General features: G+C 39.3%; 1 protein-coding gene and 1 non-coding gene across 2 annotated transcripts in view; both read right to left on the reverse strand.

Moving 5' to 3' along the window:
- Window positions 1–16309, reverse strand: part of LIPC (lipase C, hepatic type) — a 149127-nt gene extending 132818 nt beyond the window's left edge. The window contains exon 1 of the mRNA XM_044229767.1: window positions 16095–16309. The gene's annotated coding sequence lies outside the window, so the exon portion shown is untranslated. The remainder of the gene's footprint in view (window positions 1–16094) is intronic.
- A 1831-nt stretch (window positions 16310–18140) lies between these two features.
- Window positions 18141–18247, reverse strand: LOC122894880. Its single transcript, XR_006381886.1, has one exon. It is a non-coding gene; the product is annotated as a U6 spliceosomal RNA (small nuclear RNA).
- Between the last annotated feature and the right edge of the window lie 549 nt (window positions 18248–18796).

Raw genomic sequence — 18796 nt, forward strand, 5'->3', positions numbered from 1 at the left:
AGGTCACAAGGGCAAGCCCTCATGAGTTGGGGGAGCATCCCTGTAAAAGAGACCCCACACAGATCCCTTGCTGCTCTGCCCCTGCGAGGTTACAATGTGGCCCTCTATGAAGACCTCATCAGACACTGCATCTACCAGTCCCTTGATCTTGGATGTCCAGCCTTCTGTTGTTTGTAAATTTCTGTTATTTACCCAGTAATCTGTTACAGAAGCCCAGAAGGACTAAGGTATCACCTGAGAAAATTTTGTGTGTGTATATATATATATATATATAATGTTTATAATACATTTATACTATACAATTAGAATATAGAATATATTGGTGATATGTAATTTACAAGCACATAAATACCCATATATTTGGAGGGGGTTGTCCTCAAAGCTTTGTTTTGTTTATTTTTAAGAGAGAGAGAGTATACATGCAGGGGTGAAGAACAGAGGCAGAAGGAGAGAGAGAATCTCAAGCAGGCTCCACACTCAGCATGGAACCTGACATGGGGCTCGATCTTACAACCCTGATATCACGACCTGAGCTGACATCAAGAGTCAGATGCTTCACCTACTGAGCCACCCAAGAGCCCCAAAGTTTTTTTTTAAACTGATAAAGGTGCTCGCCTGAAGAGATGTGAAGACTGTGGTAGAGGGATAGAGTGGCTCCCAGGTCTTACTGACCTAATAGAAATGTGGTTGATTCCATCAATACTTTAGAAGAATCAATAGTTCCATTAGTGTTATCTGTAGTCATTCCCATGCTGAAGAAAGCCCAGCAGTTTATGCAGGACTCTTCATTTCCCATGAGCTGAAAAGGGGTAGGGCCTGAGCCCCATGGAGACTAGAAACTCCAGCAGAGTTATCAGCGCTGTCTGTAATCCTTGGTCTAAAATAGTAATGGTTTTATAATTACATTCTTACGAATTTCCCAATTCTTGCTCTCTTTTAATTTGAAAATCTTCTTGAAGAAATGGAAATTTCAAGAGACTGGCATTTGATGACCTGCCTGTCACCTTTTCCTTTAGTGAAATGGTGATAAGAAAGTTAATCAGAAGAAAAGAAATAAATATTTTACAGAGATAAAGAGAGCAAGTCCCTGGTGGGGAGAAGCCAGGGGGTCATGGTGAATTTCACGTATGAAAGCAACAGAGTTTTATATTCAAAATCAGCCATTCTTGTTTCATCTTCGAAACTGGGGATACGCAAGGGTGGCAGCCCTGGGTTGGAGTTCTCAGACAAGAGTGACGGAAACAGCACCTTCTGGATTGGTGCTGTTATTTCCCTCACTGTGCGGTTGAGATTTAAGAGATTAAGAACTGGGACGCACTGTATCTTCCCAGGAAAAGGCAGAGAGAGGAAATCAGGACCGTCTGAGCCCGGGGTCAGATTCCTTAACAGCCACTAGCCCTTGATCCCTCTGTGTCGGATTTTCTTCAGGACTTCACGGGGTTTTCTTTCCTATGCCTTCACCGCATTCCATTTCCAAAGATGAAATTTATGGCACTTTTAGGATCATGCCACTGGGAAATGATACTTTCTCGTACTGCTGCTGGGGGCCAGGCTGCCACCAGGAGAATGACCAAGCTTTCATTGGGTCACCAATCAGTGTGTGGACATTCTTGTACCATGCAGGAGTATGGCGAAAACAAGAAGGCTCCAAATGTGTCCTCATTTGGAGAGGGGTTGGCCTGGAGTTTAACCTTTCCTTATCTTTTTTTTTTAAGATTAGTAAACAAATGAAAGGTGAAAACAAGTTTGCAGGGAATGTTTTAGACTATTTGAAAGAATGAAGTGTTTCCAGCAGTACGAGCTGGTATTTATTCAGTGAGATCATTATGCCTTTACTGATAAGACTTGCAGATTAAACTTTGCATTGGCTCTGCCTCTGGCTGGTTTTACAAGCCCTGGGCAGATTCTGTTACCTCCCTCTGGCTCGGTTTTCCCATCTGTAAAATGGAATGGTGAGAGCAAATGTTATCATGTGAAAGGCCTCTTCAACAGCTCTTGGTACAGTCAGAGCTCATTTGTTTTTTTAAATGACAAATGAGCTAGGAATTATTTCCCCCCATGGTACAGGTGAGAAAATGGAGGCTCCCAGATTCCTTGTCCAAGGTCAGTGTCTAACTCATGCAGATCGGGTGGGAGGATTTCTAGGTCCCTGGAAGCTCCGTGGCTCTCTTGTACCCAGTCTAAAGTGAAGACCCAAGCAGCTAGCGAGCAAAGAGTTGAGCTCTTTCTGAACTTACTTTTGTTTCCTGCTCTGTGCTGGCCAATTACTCTCCTTACCAGAATTTCAGCTTCTGGTTTGTGGAACAATGAAAAAAACGAACAAACTAAAACCCCAAACCAAAGCAGTTTTTTTACCCCCTGTGGCTGGATACTCTGGAGCCAATAATGCATCTTATTATGTCGTTGCAGTAGAATGTCAAATCTTTTTTTTTTTTTTTCCTTCTGTTTGCCTCATGCTTGGAAGCAAAAATAAGCCAAGATTTAAGCTGATTTAGAACATCCAGATAGACATGGGTCTTTTTGTCATTTGCCAAGGGTCTTCTCCTCTGTGGAAAAGAGGGGAGATATAGCTGAGACTGCCTGCTTCCTCCAGCTGCTTGGGCTGTTTGGTGATGATGCTGGGTTACCCGGTGAGACCAACTAAGCCATGAACTGGATGGCTGTTTGCAGCAGAGCAAAGAAACCGTTTGGGAGGGTGAGATCTCTTTCTCTGGGTCCCATGTTTCTGTCTCTGGGATACCCATCCGGGGCATCAGGCAGGGCTGCAGCCTCTCGGATGGAAATGCCCAGACCTCTCTGTGGCAGGGGTATTTATGGCACATCACACACGCGTCTGGGGTTAGCAAGTGAAGTTCTTGGCTGCGGAAAATCAAGAGCAGTTCCCAAGGTGCTGCCTCAAGTGCTACCGATGGCTCATCGTTCTTCCAGCATCTATGGTGTCTTGATGACACAGTTAGTCATTGATTGCTAGGCTCAGGGGTTAACAATTCAGGGGCCAGCTCCCAGAGATGCCAGACCTGCTGTGGGACTCATTGAAGCCTCAGAAACAATCCTAGGAACAGGGTGATTATTCCCCTTTGTACAGAGAAGACGGCAGAGGACTCAGGAAGTTACTGACTTGCCCAAACTGACATTCTAGTAAGCGGTGGAATGGGGTTTGAATGATAGGTGTCTAACTCCAAAGCCCGCACAGCAAAAAAAGCACGTTTGCCAGGCGTGCCGTCCTCATGTAAGTCAGGTGAAAGGAAAATGAGGCCGTGCTGTGTGCTCTTGAACAGCAAAGACACAGATCCTGTACTTACTATATTACTATGTTCCAAAGAAATGTTCTCAAGCCCTTTGTCAGCTGTTTCGTGCAGAGAGCCCTGAAATAGCCCACGGGACTTGCTCAAGAGAGAAGCCATGGAGACATTATGGTGAGATAGAACTATATACTTTACATACAGAGGGGTTTCCCAAATCAGCAGTAAGAAAAGTCCAGCAAACATAAAGGGAGTTCTTGCTCACGGAGCTTCGTCATGGACAGAACAGAGTGTTTGACAGGGAATTGTTGGGGTGAGGCTACGCTGCGAATGACCTTGTTTACACAGCGTTACCAGTTACCCACATGGTTTTGAAACCATTTGGGTTAGCTTATGCCCAGGGTCCGCCAGAAAGCCATGGGGTGCTTTGACAGGCTTGGATAATTCTGCTGAGGCCTGGGATCACGACCTGAGCTGAAGGCAGACGCTTAACCGACTAAGCCACCCAGGTGCCCCAAGACATAATTTTTTTTTTTTTTAAGATTTTATTTATTTATTTGACAGAGACACAGTGAGAGAGGAAACACAAGCAGGGGGAGGGGGAGAGAGAGAAGCAGGCTTCCCACTGATCAGGGAGCCCCATGTAAGACCTTGGGATCATGCCCTGAGTCGAAAGCAGTGCTTAACAACTGAGCCACCCAGGTGTCCCAAGACATCTTTTTTTTTTTTTTTTAAAGATTTTATTTATTTATTTGACAGAGAGAGATCACAAGCAGGCAGAGAGGCAGGCAGAGAGAGAGAGGAGGAAGCAGGCTCCCCGCTGAGCAGAGAGCCCGATGCAGGCCTTGATCCCAGGACCCTGAGATCATGACCTGAGCAGAAGGCAGCGGCCTAACCCACTGAGCCACCCAGGTGCCCCCAAGACATCTTTTTTTAAAGATAAGATCATGCCTCTCACCCAGATATTAAAAATGAACATATGGTATGTATTTTATTTAGCTCATTAATGAGGAAGCTGGTAAGGGTGTTGGCATAACTAGTTCAAGGGAGAAGCAACCCCCCCCCCAACACCGGCCCCAGCAAATGTATATGGATAAAGGCATGTTGAAAAGAATGTACAAATGAAAGCACGGGCTAGCTTCTCCCAGTGTGGGAGGAAAGTCAATCGAACTTGCACACAGGATAGGGCAGGATTTGCATATTGCTTTGCTCCTAGTTATCTGCGGTGTGCAGAGTTGTAAAATGCCTCAAGGGCAAAGAATGCCAGAATCAGATGGCCCAGGAAGGCAGCCGCGCAGAGGGCATGGACAATGCGCCGTTTTCCACTGAAGCACAGAATCTCCCCTGTAATTCCTATTGTTAAGAAATGATAAAGGGAAGTACTTAGCTACAGAATTTTAAAGATAGCAGAAGTTTCCTTCGGGAGGAAAGGCTGTGTCTCCGGATCTTTGTCTCTTGAACAGAGGCTTTGTGATAATGGAACTGAATCTACATGCTGCCCTCTCCCTTCTTGGCTCATTGAGTGGGCAAATTATTTAAAATCTTGGTGTCTCAGTTTCCCTACTATTATTAACCTCAAGCATGCCCAGCACAATACATGTCCACTATGATTATTTTTATTAATAATTATTTAATATAATAGTTATCTTTATTAATAATTTTATTAGTTATAATTACTCACTGTGCTTTTTTTTTTTAAAGATTTTATTTACTACTTTAGAGAGAGAGATAGAGAGAGCATGTGAGCGGAGGGAGGGAAAGGGGAATGGCGAGAGAGAATCCCAAGCAAACTTTGCACTGAACATGGAGCCTGACGTGGGGCTTGATCTCACCATCCTGAAATCATGACCTGCGCTGAAACCAAGCGTCAGATGCTTAACTGATTGAGCTACCCAGGACCCCCTTCACTGTTTTTTATTTCTCTTACCCTTTCATATTCCTTCCTTTTCTCTTTTTGCCCGTCTATCTGTCTATAATAAAGAATAGGAAAACTAGTTATGGTGTTTTTGAAAAAAAGTAAAGATGGCGTCTCTATCCTGTTCTTGAAATTAACTATGTAAGTTGTGATGTATTCTTTTCTAGTTAGAAAAATAAGGCCCCCTCTGTCTGATATTTACTTTCTTGGGTTTTGAGAAATTCCCATCGCCTGTCTTGAACAAGAATTTAAATTTGAAAGCATGGTTCCTTTTCTCAAATTAGTGGTGGATAAAATAGGCTCTCAAGTGGAAAGGGCCCTCCTCGTAGCAGATCGTATCTCACAGCTCACCTGGAGAGGTGATTTTCTGGAGTCAGGTCTAGGAGCTTGGTGGTGAGTCTGTCCCTGGTCAGACTTCTCAGACCTCAGGGGCCCATGTCCACAGGTCAGACAATCCATGTACCCCTCGGGGAAGCTCATACTGGACACCAGAGAGAATTATCCATATGGTCCTGCCCAGGCCAGTTGGTGCAAATCTGCCTCCAGGGAGTTTGTTTTTTTCCCTTTGGGTCTAGTGGAGGGGTGATCTCTTCAACCCCAAATGGGAATCCTTGAATGTCTCAGGGTTCCATCAGCCCCAGTTCTTAGGCCTTGGGTAACAGATCATTTAGGGGAATCCCACGGGTACATCTGTCCTTAGCAGCCCGCACTCTGCAGGGGGTAGAGCAAGTGTTGGCCGTGAGGGAGCCGGGCTGGGGAAGGAGCTCTACCTCTAGGCAAAGTTCAAGGATAGGAGGAGGAAAATATGGCTGTGTTTTGGCTTCCTTTAAATTTATGGGCCTGGAACACTACCCTGGAGAGAGCCATTTTTCACTCCACAATTTCACTCCTAATCTGATGGTCCCAAGAACTCCTGGGCTGGCAAATTGTCCCCCTGATGCCTTAGGAAACAGCTGAGATTAGATCTCAGAGGTCAGCCGGTGTGTAATTGGGATCTTGGAGCTGGGAGGACAACACAGTCAGATTTACACAGCGCTCCCAGCCTCTGGGGACTCTTTCTTTTTGCTGTCATATCATCTCCAGAGCAAACCGGCTTGTTTTAGCTCTTGGTAGAAAAGTAACTCTCCTTACCCATTTTTCCCAGGCAATGTATGAACAAAAAAGGAAGTGGTAGGCTGTTCATGGGAGTAGCAAGACCCAGTCTTGGTGCCATGGAGAGAGACCTGGACCGACAGCAAAAGATCTGGGTTTGAGCTCAGCACTCTGTCTTGTGTTAGTCGTGACTTATAAATAATGATGGGGATAATGGAACTGGTGACCACACAGGTCATGAGAATGAAGGATGGTATATGTCCAAACACCCTTAAGCCATGAAAGGACCCACGTGAGGTAGAGACCCCAGTCTGGGACACCAAGTGGATGAGTGTTTCTGGGGAATCAAGAGACTGTGTGAGACATGGGGTTGAAGCAGTTGTTTCCTGACCTGTGTGCAGTGTCTACCTTGTTGACAACAGGGTCCCTGGTGGCCTCAAGCAGAGGGAAAGTTCTGGCTTCTAGTGAGGTAGGGCTCTGGAGGGAGTGTTGAGCTGCCCATTTTAAGTGGTTTATAGACTGCCTCACAAAAATAATTCCCTCAGACTTTGGAGGTGGGGGTCAAGGGCAGCTGAGATTTGGTGGACTACAGTGAGCTGAGCTACTGCAATTAAGGAATTCCTGATGACCACAATGGTACTTCTTAGTGGATAAAGCCTGGAACATTAAGTTATTAAACTAAACGATTAATATTATGATGAAACTTGCTTTAGGTATCTCTTTGCTGGTCCCTCTTGTTTGCTCTGGTTTCCTTTCTCACTGTGAAGAGAGAGGTTTGGGTGTATGTATAGATGAGCTCCTCCAGACTGTGCCCATGGATGGAAGAGAGAAGATGTCAGAGGCTGGTTTCTGGGAGTGCCAACAGCTAGAAGCCAGGTAACTGAGGAGGGAGCGTCTGCTTCTGCCAAAGTATTTCTTTAAGAATAAATTCTTTTTTTTTTAAAATAATTTTTTTTATTTTTTATAAACATATATTTTTATCCCCAGGGGTACAGGTCTGTGAATCGCCAGGTTTACACACTTCACAGCACTCACCAAAGCACATACCCTCCCCAATGTCCATAATTAAGAATAAATTCTTAGTGGTAGCATTTCTACCTAAAGGATGGGTGTGGTATGGTTGTAAATGAATGTATGAGTCAATTTCTGGGCAGCTTCACGAGCACTGGATATTAGCATTCAACCTTTTTTTTTTTTTTTTGGTTCTTTTAGAATATGTAAACTGTCATCTTCAGAAGGCTTTCATTTACATTTCTTTGATTTCTGGGGAGAATTAACATTTTCCCAGTTTGTCTACTAATTGTATTTCTCTTATGGGAATGGTCCTGTCTTTTACCTATTTATCTTTTAGAAATTGCCATTGATTTTACAAATTTGAATTAGCTATTTGTGTTAGATCTTAATTCTTTGTAATGTTTGATAGAAATATTTTCCCTCTTAAAAAATCTTCAGTAATGCTAATTTTTATAGTGCAATCATTTAAATTACTTCCAAGCTGAGAAAGTTAAAATTCCCCCAGAGAGGTGATACTTTTTTTATCAATTTTTTGCAAGTTCCTCCGTATTTAGATTTTATATTTAAATCTTCCACCAACCAAAGCTTATTTTGGTAAATATTTTATTTTGAATAACTTTTCTATTATAAAATAAATAAATATTTATTATTGAAAAGTAAAAAAAATGAAGGGCAAAAAGAAAAATATGGTGAAGAAGACCCATGATTTCACCATTCAGAGTCAACAAACCACTGTTGTCATTTTGATTTGGATACCTCCAGATTATTTTTCCTGCCTATATATTTGTTTTTAAAAATACAGCTGCAAATAAACACACAGTGCAAATGCTTTTATAACTTGTCTTAACAACATAGTAATGAGATATTTCAGTTACATTAAATATTCTTTTAAAATATTATTTGAAATAGTTATTGAGCATTACATTCTATAGATGTATAATAATTGCCTTAATATTTTATTTTTTAAAATCAATTTAGTGTATCTAAGCATCACTATGATGAATAATGCTGCTATAAAGATACTTAAGCATAAATCTTGGCATAATTTCTGGTCACTTCCTTTGTTCTTAAATTCTTTAAAGGAGAATTTCTGAGGCAAAGGCTATAAACACACACACACACACACACACACACTTTTTTTTCCTTTTTCACCTATACTGCCAAATTTAGTAAATTTATATCATTTTAAGTTTTTGTCAGCAGTGAATGGATGTGATCTGTCCTCCCACCCGCCCTTTCCCCCTTGTTAACATTAGGCATTCACATTTTTGCAATTTCATGTTCAGTTGATAAGCAGAAATGGTGTATGTATATTTTAATTTTTTTAAACTAGTGAGTTAAAGTTGGCTTTCTTACCATTCCCATGTTTTTTAAAAGATTTATTTATTTATTTGTTTGTTTGTTTGTTTATTTGACAGAGAGAGACAGAAAGAGAGCACACACAAGCAGGGGGAGCAGCAGAGGCATTGGGAATAGCAGATTCCCCACAGAGCAGGGAGCCTGATGGAGGACTTGATCCCATGACTTGGATCATGACTTGCGAAGGCAGACACTTAATGACTGAGTCACCCAGGCTCTCCACCATTCCCATTATTTTTTTAATTTAATTTAATTTATTTATTTGACACAGAGAGATGACAAGCAGGCAGAGAGGCAGGCAGAGAGAGAGGAGGAAGCAGGCTCCCTGCTGAGCAGAGAGCCCGATGCGGGGCTCGATCCCAGGACCCTGAGATCATGACCTGAGCCGAAGGCAGTGGCTTAACCCACTGAGCCACCCAGGCGCCCCCACCATTCCCATTTTTATTAGGTATTTTCTTTCTTTATGAATTACCCATTAATGATTTTTATATATTTTACATACTAGTTTATATATTTTGGTATTTTTAATGTATTTTTTAAAATTGGGGTGCTCATTTAAAAAATGATTTCAAACACAGTATAATGAATACATATGAATACCACTCTGCTACTCAGATCCACCAAATCCTAACATTTTGTCATATATGCTTTAAAAAAAAAAGATTTTATTTATTTATTTGACAGACAGATCACAAGTAGGCAGAGAAGCACACAGAGAGGGGCAGGGGAGCAGGCTCCCTGCTGAGCAGAGAGCCCGATATGGGGCTCGATCCCAGGACCCCGAGACCATGACCTGAGCCAAAGGCAGAAGCTTTAACCCACTGAGTCACCCAGGAGCCTCCTATACTTTTTACTTTTGTTATGAATTGAATACCCGTGTACCCCTTTCCAAACCTAATCTCATTTTCCCCTGCTCAGAGGCAACCACACCCTGAGTTTGGTACCTGTGGTTCTCCTCTGCATATATGTTTGCAACATATATATATGTAGCCGCAAAACATATAGCATTCTTTTGTATGTCTACAAATTTTTACACTCTACTTATTTACCTACAACTTGGTTTTTCATTCAACATTGTATTTTTGAGACTGTTGTCTGCTGTTGATAGAACTGCTCGAAGTGGTCTCATCGTAGGAGTCCGTCACAATTAGGTGGTTCTGTTGGTGGATATTTTTGTGATTTACTGTTTTGTTTGTGGGTGTTTTGCTGTTACAAGCAATGTTGCACTGGACTTGCATTGTCCACAGGTGGGAGCTCCTAGAGTTTATTTCTAGAAGTGAAACGTCTGGGTTCCAAGATATGGGTCTCTTCGGTGTTGCCGCACGTTCGTTGAGCGTTTATTTTCCAAAATGGTTACGACACTGAACACATCGTCATCAAAATGTGAACGTTTCTCTGATTTTTCCACATCATCAGTAGCACCTGATAGTGTCAGACTATTTCATTTTTACCTGTTTGACAGATGTAAAATAGTACCTTGTTCTTTTAATTTGCGTCCCTCTGATTACCGGTAAAGTCACCTTGAGCATCCTTTTACGCGTGTCATTGGTCATTTAGGTTTCTTGTGTTATCATTTGCTTGTTCAGATCTTCTGCCCCTCTTTTGATTAGTTCATTAATGTTTTTCCTACCGATGTGGCTTCTTTGTGGTTACACGTATTGCCGATATCTCCTTGCAATCTGCACTGTGTCTTTTCAGGTTGCCTCTGGTGGGTTTTGTTGCACAGTTTTAAACATTCATGTACTCAGTTACAGTAGACTTTTCCTTCAGGAACATTCTGTAGCAGAGAGAAAATGACCTTTACCCTCTGAGGGTGTTTTGGCTGGGCCTGATGATTAAACCCACGTAAGACCGACAGACGAACAACATACAAATGTGTGAGTTTTACAGGATACAGGAGCCTCGTGAGGAGATGAAGACCTAAAGACATGGCGAAGCCCACACGCTTTTCTATGGGGCTGAACACAGAGAGGCGACGTGAGAAGTGACTGAATTATGCAAGGAAGCTAAAGGAAGATAAGAAGTATATTAGGTCTGCGGGTACAGATTTCTTTTAGCTCTTACTCTCTATTGAAGTACAGTTCTTTCCCCTTGGTACGGGAAGGGCATCTTTCACGTGGGAATTCTTATCTCCCGTTTTAGGAAGAAAGGGAAGATTAGAATGTCCTTCTCGAATCTGCTGTTTTTCCAAGCGCCTTTGGCTCAAAATGATCTTAATGCCAACGTGGCATGTTGGGGGATGGTGTATTCTGCTAACTTTTCAGTCCTCAGTATCTTCATTTCTTCATATTTTAAATCTCATTAAAAAAAAAAAGGAAACAGAAAAAAGAAAAAAAAATAGTTCTTTTATAAAAGTTGTCCTTGATTTGTTGTGCTCTCTTGGCATTCCTAGAATTTCCCTTTATTGATTATCACACTGTCTTGTCACAGCTGCATTCTCAAAGCTCAGTGAAAAATGATTTTTCTGCCTGTGCTCATTGGGCCTGATGTGGATGAGGTGATTTGGAAGTTAGCGAATGCGTGGCCTGCACAAGGCACTCCTGCCTTCTGTGCCCTCAGTGGACTCTGCTAAATTGACCGCCATGACTTTCTTCATTCATATACTCATATATTTATTGATTCACTTAGCCAACAATTATTTTTGGAGAATCTACTGTATGACTGAACTTGGTTGTAATCTTTCCAAACCAGTTTTATTGGAAACTGGTCTCTGTACATTTGCTGTCCAAAGAGTGTGTTTGTGTGTGTATGTGCATGTGTGGTCGTTTTCACAGATTTGTGGATGAGTACGATACTTATCTCTTAGGATGAAGTGGGTATCGGGTCTTGTTTCTCCATGATTTAGAACTGATTACGTCATACGGGAAGGTCTGTTTTCTTGAATATATAGAAATACTGTTCACTAAATTTGTTTAAGTTATATATCTTTGGTTAGGTGAGGGACTACTTTAATATGCTTCTCAAGTTCTGGGGTGCCTGGGTGGCTCAGTGGGTTAAGCCTCTGCCTTCGGCTCAGGTCATGATCCTAGGGTCCTGGATTGAGCCCCGTATCGAGCTCTCTGCTCAGTGGGGAGCCTGCTTCCTCCTCTCTCTCTCTGCCTGCTTCCCTGCCTACTTGTGATTTCTGTCTGTTGAATAAATAAATCAAAATCTTAAAAAAAATATGTTTCTCAAGTTCCTCCTCCTTCTTCGTCATTTTCATGTTTTCTCCATCTGGTTTTGTGGATTTTATATTTGGTATTGTCCATTTGGTTGAACATTTTGAATTCTCATAAATTGTGTACTACGATCATTTGCATTTTAAAATCCTTATATCAATTGTGGGTTTTTAATTTTCTTGACTCATACACTTTTATTTATTATCTTCCCATGGGTCTTAATATATCTTATAATCTTTTCGAAGAAAGAACAGTTAAATTTACTTCTTATTACCACTGACTTCCTTGTTTTTTAACTTGTTTATTCTTGTTCTTCATCTTTATTATTTTCTTCCTATTTCCCCTGATGTTGACTCTCTTCTTTTTATAAGATTTTAAATTAGATGCCTACTCCACTTTCATATGAATATTTCATATTTCTAAAATGTATCTCTGTTTTTATTTCTGTGCCCTGATTGTTCATACTCCCCTTACTTTTGGCAGGTGGTATGTTCAATTTTACAATACTCTGAATGTTACTATCATGCTCTTAATTTTTTTCGTCACCTTGTTGTTAAGGAGAGCTTTTGCTGCTGTTCTTAGAAACTGTTACTCATTTATTTGTTTTTTACTTTTATATTATTTTAAACTTACAGAAATGTTAGAAGACTAGTATGAAGAACTCCTGTGTACCTTTTACCCAGATTCACCATTTGTTTATATTTTATTTGCTTATATTTAACCTGATCCTTTTATCACACATTTTCTCTCTATATATGAATTTTCCACCAAATCATTTGAGAATAAGATGCAAACCTAAATGTTTCTGTGTATATTTCCCATGACAGACATTTTCTCTTTTAAAAATTATGGAATTTAACATTTAAGGAAATTGGCAAGTTTTGTATTGATACAATATGATTATCTAAGTCTGTAGCCCATATTCAAATTGTTATTTGTCCCAAGATTGTGTTTTTATATATGTAATGCTATGTACAGCATATAATGTTATATAGTATATAATATAGTAATATGTACTACTATACGACCTCTAGTATTATACATGGTATATAAATGCTGTATACTATATGCGTGTGTGTATATATAATATATATATAATACACTATGTATACATATATACACATGATGTATATTAAATATATACTATATATGTGCTATATACATGTATACTGTACATGTAATATGCTATATACATATAGTACATATATAGTATGTATATAGTTTTATATATACATATACTTTACAGTACATAGGCTGTATACAATATGTATAGTATATGTATACATATACTATGTATATGCTATATACTATATGTATATAGTATATAATATACTTATAAATATGCTAACTAAACACATGTATAGTATGTATAGTTTATATATAGTATATATACTATATTACAGTCTACATATTGTATACAATATGCATATATGGTATAGTATACATACATATATACTCCATATATACTGTATGTATATATATACATATGTAGTATATATATACATATAGTATACATATACTACTGCATAGTATACTATATGTTATGTAGTGTAGCACTAAAGTACTTTATCACTATATATAATACTATAATATATATTATAGAATATATATTTATATCTATATACTAGTATGTACTGTATACTACTATACTGCATGGTATACTGTATACTATAGTATATATATATATATATATATATATACTATATAATATATTGTATTGTATACTATACACAGTAATGTATATGTATATTATATACTGTATACTATATACAGTATACTATATACTTTAATATTATGTATTTTATACTATATACTATAGTATACTATATGTTGCACTAAAGTACTTTAGTGCTATGTATAATACTAGGTATATATTACAGAATATATGTATTTATTAGAGAATATATATTTATACTGTGTTTATTTATATCTATATAAATAAATTTATATAATCCAAATTTTAAATTAATTTATATTTAAATTTAAAAATAATTTAAATTGATGTTTATTTTATTCTATGATATAAATACATTGTATATATATGTGTGTGTATATATATATATACACACAGAGAGAGAGAAAGAAAGCATTTTAGAATTTATAATAATGATGATGACTGTGGCAACAACTGAAATGACTGTATGTTCACAGCAATCCCCACCTATAGGACTCTCAATATATTAATATTTTATTTTCTTCTTATACTATGTTCTAAAGAAAGGTATATTTATTTTCATATTACTATTTTATTGTGCTTTAACTATATATTTAGAGTAAAAAAATAAAGCAAAATAACAAAAATCATCAGAGTTCCCAGGGCATACTTATGAGCACTGTTAGTATTTAGAGATATATTTTCTAGACTTTGGCTTTCTTATTTTTTTTTTAAGATTTTAAAAATTTATTTGGCAGAGAGAGGGAGGAAGGCAGAGGGAGAGGGAGAAGCAGGCTCCCCACTGAGCAGGGAGCCTAATGCAGGTCTCGATCCCAGGACCTGAGATCATGACCTAAGCTGAAGGCAGATGCTCAACTGACTGAGGTACCAAGGTGTCCCTGGACTTTGGATTTCAATCAACAAAAATTCTGGGCTTTTCCTAGTTAAATAAAATATGTGTACGTTGAAAATATGGGATCATAATTGTATGATGTATGGGTTTTAGCCTTCCTTTAAGTCTTAATACTATAATATTTTTTGTTTTAAGCATTTTTTAATTTCCAGCTTGGAGCCCAACAGAGGGCATAAACTCATGACTCTAAGATTGAAACCTGGACTGAGACCAAGAGTTGGCTGCTTTACTGAAGAAACCACCCAGGCACCCCTATTATATGTACTTTATAGATAAAATTCATAACATCTTTGCAAATTAGAGTCACATTTTTAGATGAAGAATCCAAGGTTCAGAGAGGTTCACTAAAGTGCCTAAGTCACACAGCAGTAAGGAATGGAGTTGTAGTCTAAACCCTAGACTGTCTGCTTCCAAGGCTGAAGGTTCAATCATTATTTTGCCCAAGGCTCCTTTCCTTGTATTTTTACTTATATCATTAGCATTTAGCTTTATTGCACTGTGGTGAGAAAATACATCTATGACTTTCCTCTGGATTCATTTTTGGACTCTTATTTAAAAGCGTATATGTACCGACGCCCTATACCTTGAGAAAAATGAATCATCCGTATTGTTTCTGAGTTCAATGTATGTCCACTGGTTCTACCATTCTAAGTGTACAGTACTCATAACTTATATTTTATTTTTCAAATTTATATCTACTTTTGTCACATGACTTCTAAAATTTTGTCTGTTGAAATTTATCTTTCTGAGGTACCTGAGTGACTCAGTCATTAAGTGACTGCCTTTGGCTCAGTTCATGATCCCCGGGTCCTGGGACTGAGCCCCACATCAAGCTCTCTGCTCAGCGGGAAGCCTGCTTCTCCCTCTCCCACCCCCCCGCTGTGTTTCCTCTCTCTCCATGTCTCTCTCTGTCAAATATATAAATAAAATCTTAAAAAAAATAAATTTATCTAATTTTTAAATATTGTCTAATTTTTGTCTTAGGCTGATCATGAATTCACAACTCCCATTACAGTAGTTTGTTTTTTAATTATTTCTTTTGTTTTTGTATTTTTAATTATAATCAGGAGCCTCTTTCCCCATCCCTCCACTTTTTTGGTTTCAGAATCTTTTTTATATGATTCCACCTTTACCAGCGGTTTCTTTCTTGTTGCATGAATTTCCTCAATAAAACTTTAAAAAAAATTTTTTTTTAGCATTTCTGCATCATTTTATTACAGATATCGATCTTTAAGCAACAAAGGTATTGTGGGGTCCTGTTTTCACCCCATATAGGAATTTGTTTTTGGAGAAACAAACAGCCTTTATATATGGGCTCCTTGGAAAGCAGTTGGTACAATGACATGAGATGGGCTTTCAGCTAAGATCTATGGACTTGTTGCAGATTACTTAAGGACTCTATGAGAAGGAAGCTACTAGTTTCTTTATCTGTACAGTCATGTTAATAAAGAGTATAAACTTTATCTAGTTGTTGTGAAGATTAAGGAGAACATTCTGGAATAGAAGCATAGTAAAGCATATTAAACTATTAATATTATATTAAACTATTGTTTGTAAAATAAAACTTGTCATTTTTTGCTATTATAGATAGCAGGCCTGGAAATTTCATTCAAAGCAAGTTTTCTGGCAGTAGCATATAAAACAAATTCTTAAAACAACGATCTGTTCTCAACTTGGGGGAAATGAGCTCTGGACTTTTCTCTAACCCCATCTCAAATTTCTCTCCGAGATAACGGGAATAACTTACAGTAAATTTGCTGAGAGGCAGTGGTCAGGTTTCAGTTCAACTCGTCCGTCTCTACTTCTGGCTGCGCTGTGGAGTTTCACAGCCTGACTCAAATTCAGCCCTGTCAGGAATCACTGTTTTGCTTCCCATCTAATTCATTAAGGATTTAGGTGGTATAAATATGTTGCTCGCTTCCATGGTGGGGGTTGAAGCTGCAGCCTTCTTTGGCCTCTCCTCTTGTCGTCGGGTGAGGAAACACTGACACTCAGAAAAGCAAACCAAGCAGTGATGGATTTTCTACTTCCCGGATCATGGAATTTGCTCGTCCAATGACAGCCATCTGGTGGGCAATGGGACAGGAGGATTGATTCTCAGCCTGGGGCTCTCTTTCCAGCGGCCCTCCAGCCCCTGCACAGCTGGCAGTCTCTGTGTCCGTTCAAGCTACTGGGCGCTAAAGCTGCATTCTTAACTTCTGCCCTGAAGGACCAAACAGGGACAGGGGAAAACTAAAAAATCTGAGGAGTCTGCTAGAGTCCGTTTTTAACTTTCCAGAATTGTCTATGCCCTTCAGGATCCAGATGACCTTTGACAATGCTATAGCACCCAAGTGGGGAATAAATATCCTATAATATTAGAATCCGATAAACTCCAGGACGATGCAATTGATTTTTGTTGTGTGAGCTTCAAATCTCTCATGGCTTCTATTTGATCGGTGAGAGGGGGAGATGGATGCGTTTCCCACCTGAGGCAACAGGGCTGTTTTCTTAAACTTCTGTGATGATAGAATCATCTTGTCTCTTGTTAAACATATGCTTCTAAGTCCCTCCCCAGAGACCGATTCAGTGCCTCTGGAATGGAACCTCAGATGTGCGTTCTGGACAGAAGAAGAGCTTGGGGAATGATGGGGAAGATGGAGGGAATAGTCTGTTTTGAGAATCAGATGGCTCTGGGCTTAAATCCTACCTACTGGTTATGGGGTCTTACACAAATTAGTTAATCTTCCTTAACCTCATTGAAAAGCCGTAGAGATAAAAAACATCTACCTCAAAGTGTTGTTGGAAGATTCAAAGGACTAAGGCCGTGTGCTGCATCTGCTTTTCTGGGTACTGTTAAACCATTTCTGCCCAAGTTCATTTGAACGTTATTTATGAGCTTAGCACGTAGGCATAATGTTTTTTGTTGTTTGTCTGCTTTTGCTGTTGTGGGTTTTTAAAATTTTTTTTAATTTTTTTTAAGATTTTATTCATTTATTTGACAGACAGAGACCACAAGTAGGCAGAGAAGCAGGCAGAGAGAGAGGAGGAAGCAGGCTCCCTGGCGAGCAGAGAGCCCGATGCGGGCCTCGATCCCAGGACCCTGGGATCATGACCTGAGCCGAAGGCAGAGGCTTTAACCAACTGAGCCACCCAGGTGCCCCTGTTGTGGGTTTTTTGCTTCATTTTGTTTTACTTATCTTTTCCATCTATTCAGCAGATACTTGTGAAGTTTTTACTGTGAGCAAGGAACCGGGATTCCCAGAACCCCCTACGTACCTCCCTGCTGGTGTGGCCTGTCCACACGGCCCGTCCCAGTCTTCTAAAGGGATGGACCAAAATCTCCAGTGAGTGACTTCACGTAACAGCTCCTTAATTGTTTAGGGAGCTTCCTGAGATTAGGAGTGTCATGTCTTTATGCCTCCTCTGTACTGGAAATTCCAGTTTTTTTAAAACTCAGTTGTGTATGTGTATGTGGTTTTCTCTGTAGTTGTAGTTTTTCCCTCCTTTGCTTTACTGAGATATTATTGACATACAACACATACGAGTTTAAACAACATGATGATTAGATACACGTATATATTGCAAAAGGATGACCACAATACAGTTAGTTAATATCTCCAACCCTTCATGTAATTATGGGTGTGTGTGTGTGTGTGTGTGTGTGTGTGTTGATAACATATAAGATCTACCCTGTTAACTACTTTCAAGTACATAAAGCAATATTGTTAGCTATAGTCACCATCCTGTGTGTTAGGTCCCTGGATCTTACTTATCTTATAGCTGGGAGTTTGTTACCCTTTGACCAATGTCTAAAAATATGGAATGCTTTGTGAATTTGCACGCCATCCTTGAGCAGGGACCATGCTAATGTTCTCTGTACCATTCCAGTTTTAGCATATGCGCTGCCAAAGCGAGCACCATGATTTTTTCTTCAATAGAAAATATGCATTTAAACGATCCCATTTGGTTTTTACACAGAATATGTTCTAGGTGCTTTGCACTCTGCAGTCTTCCCTTCCTGGCCAGAAAAACCTTTGCACTTTCTTTTTTTCTTTCATTGGATTTTTGAGGAATAGACTTACACCATATATATATATATATATGGCCTTGCTTCAAAAGAATTTAAGGCACTTTTTAAAGATGCAAATAATGTGAGACTAATTAAAAAGAAAAATTCAGGTATGGAAGATAAGGATAGGAAAAATAAGGTGAACTCATGAATGAGGTTTCACGTCAAATACATGTTGTACCGTTCTTTTTGCTTCCTGGCTGTGGGCCAGATATTTGCTCTGAACTTCCAAGCAGTCATGGCAAAGCCTCTGCAATCAAGAGAGGAAGGCGATGATCCTCAAGCCAATTATTAGGATCATCATCTATATGAGACCTGAATATTGTTTCAACTTTTCCACTAACCCAAGACTTTAGGTCCAAATCAACATTAGGGTCATTGAGGCTCTATGGAAGGGT

This window comes from Neovison vison, chromosome 13, assembly GCF_020171115.1.
Source record: "Neovison vison isolate M4711 chromosome 13, ASM_NN_V1, whole genome shotgun sequence".
NCBI classification, from domain to species: Eukaryota; Metazoa; Chordata; class Mammalia; order Carnivora; family Mustelidae; genus Neogale; species Neogale vison.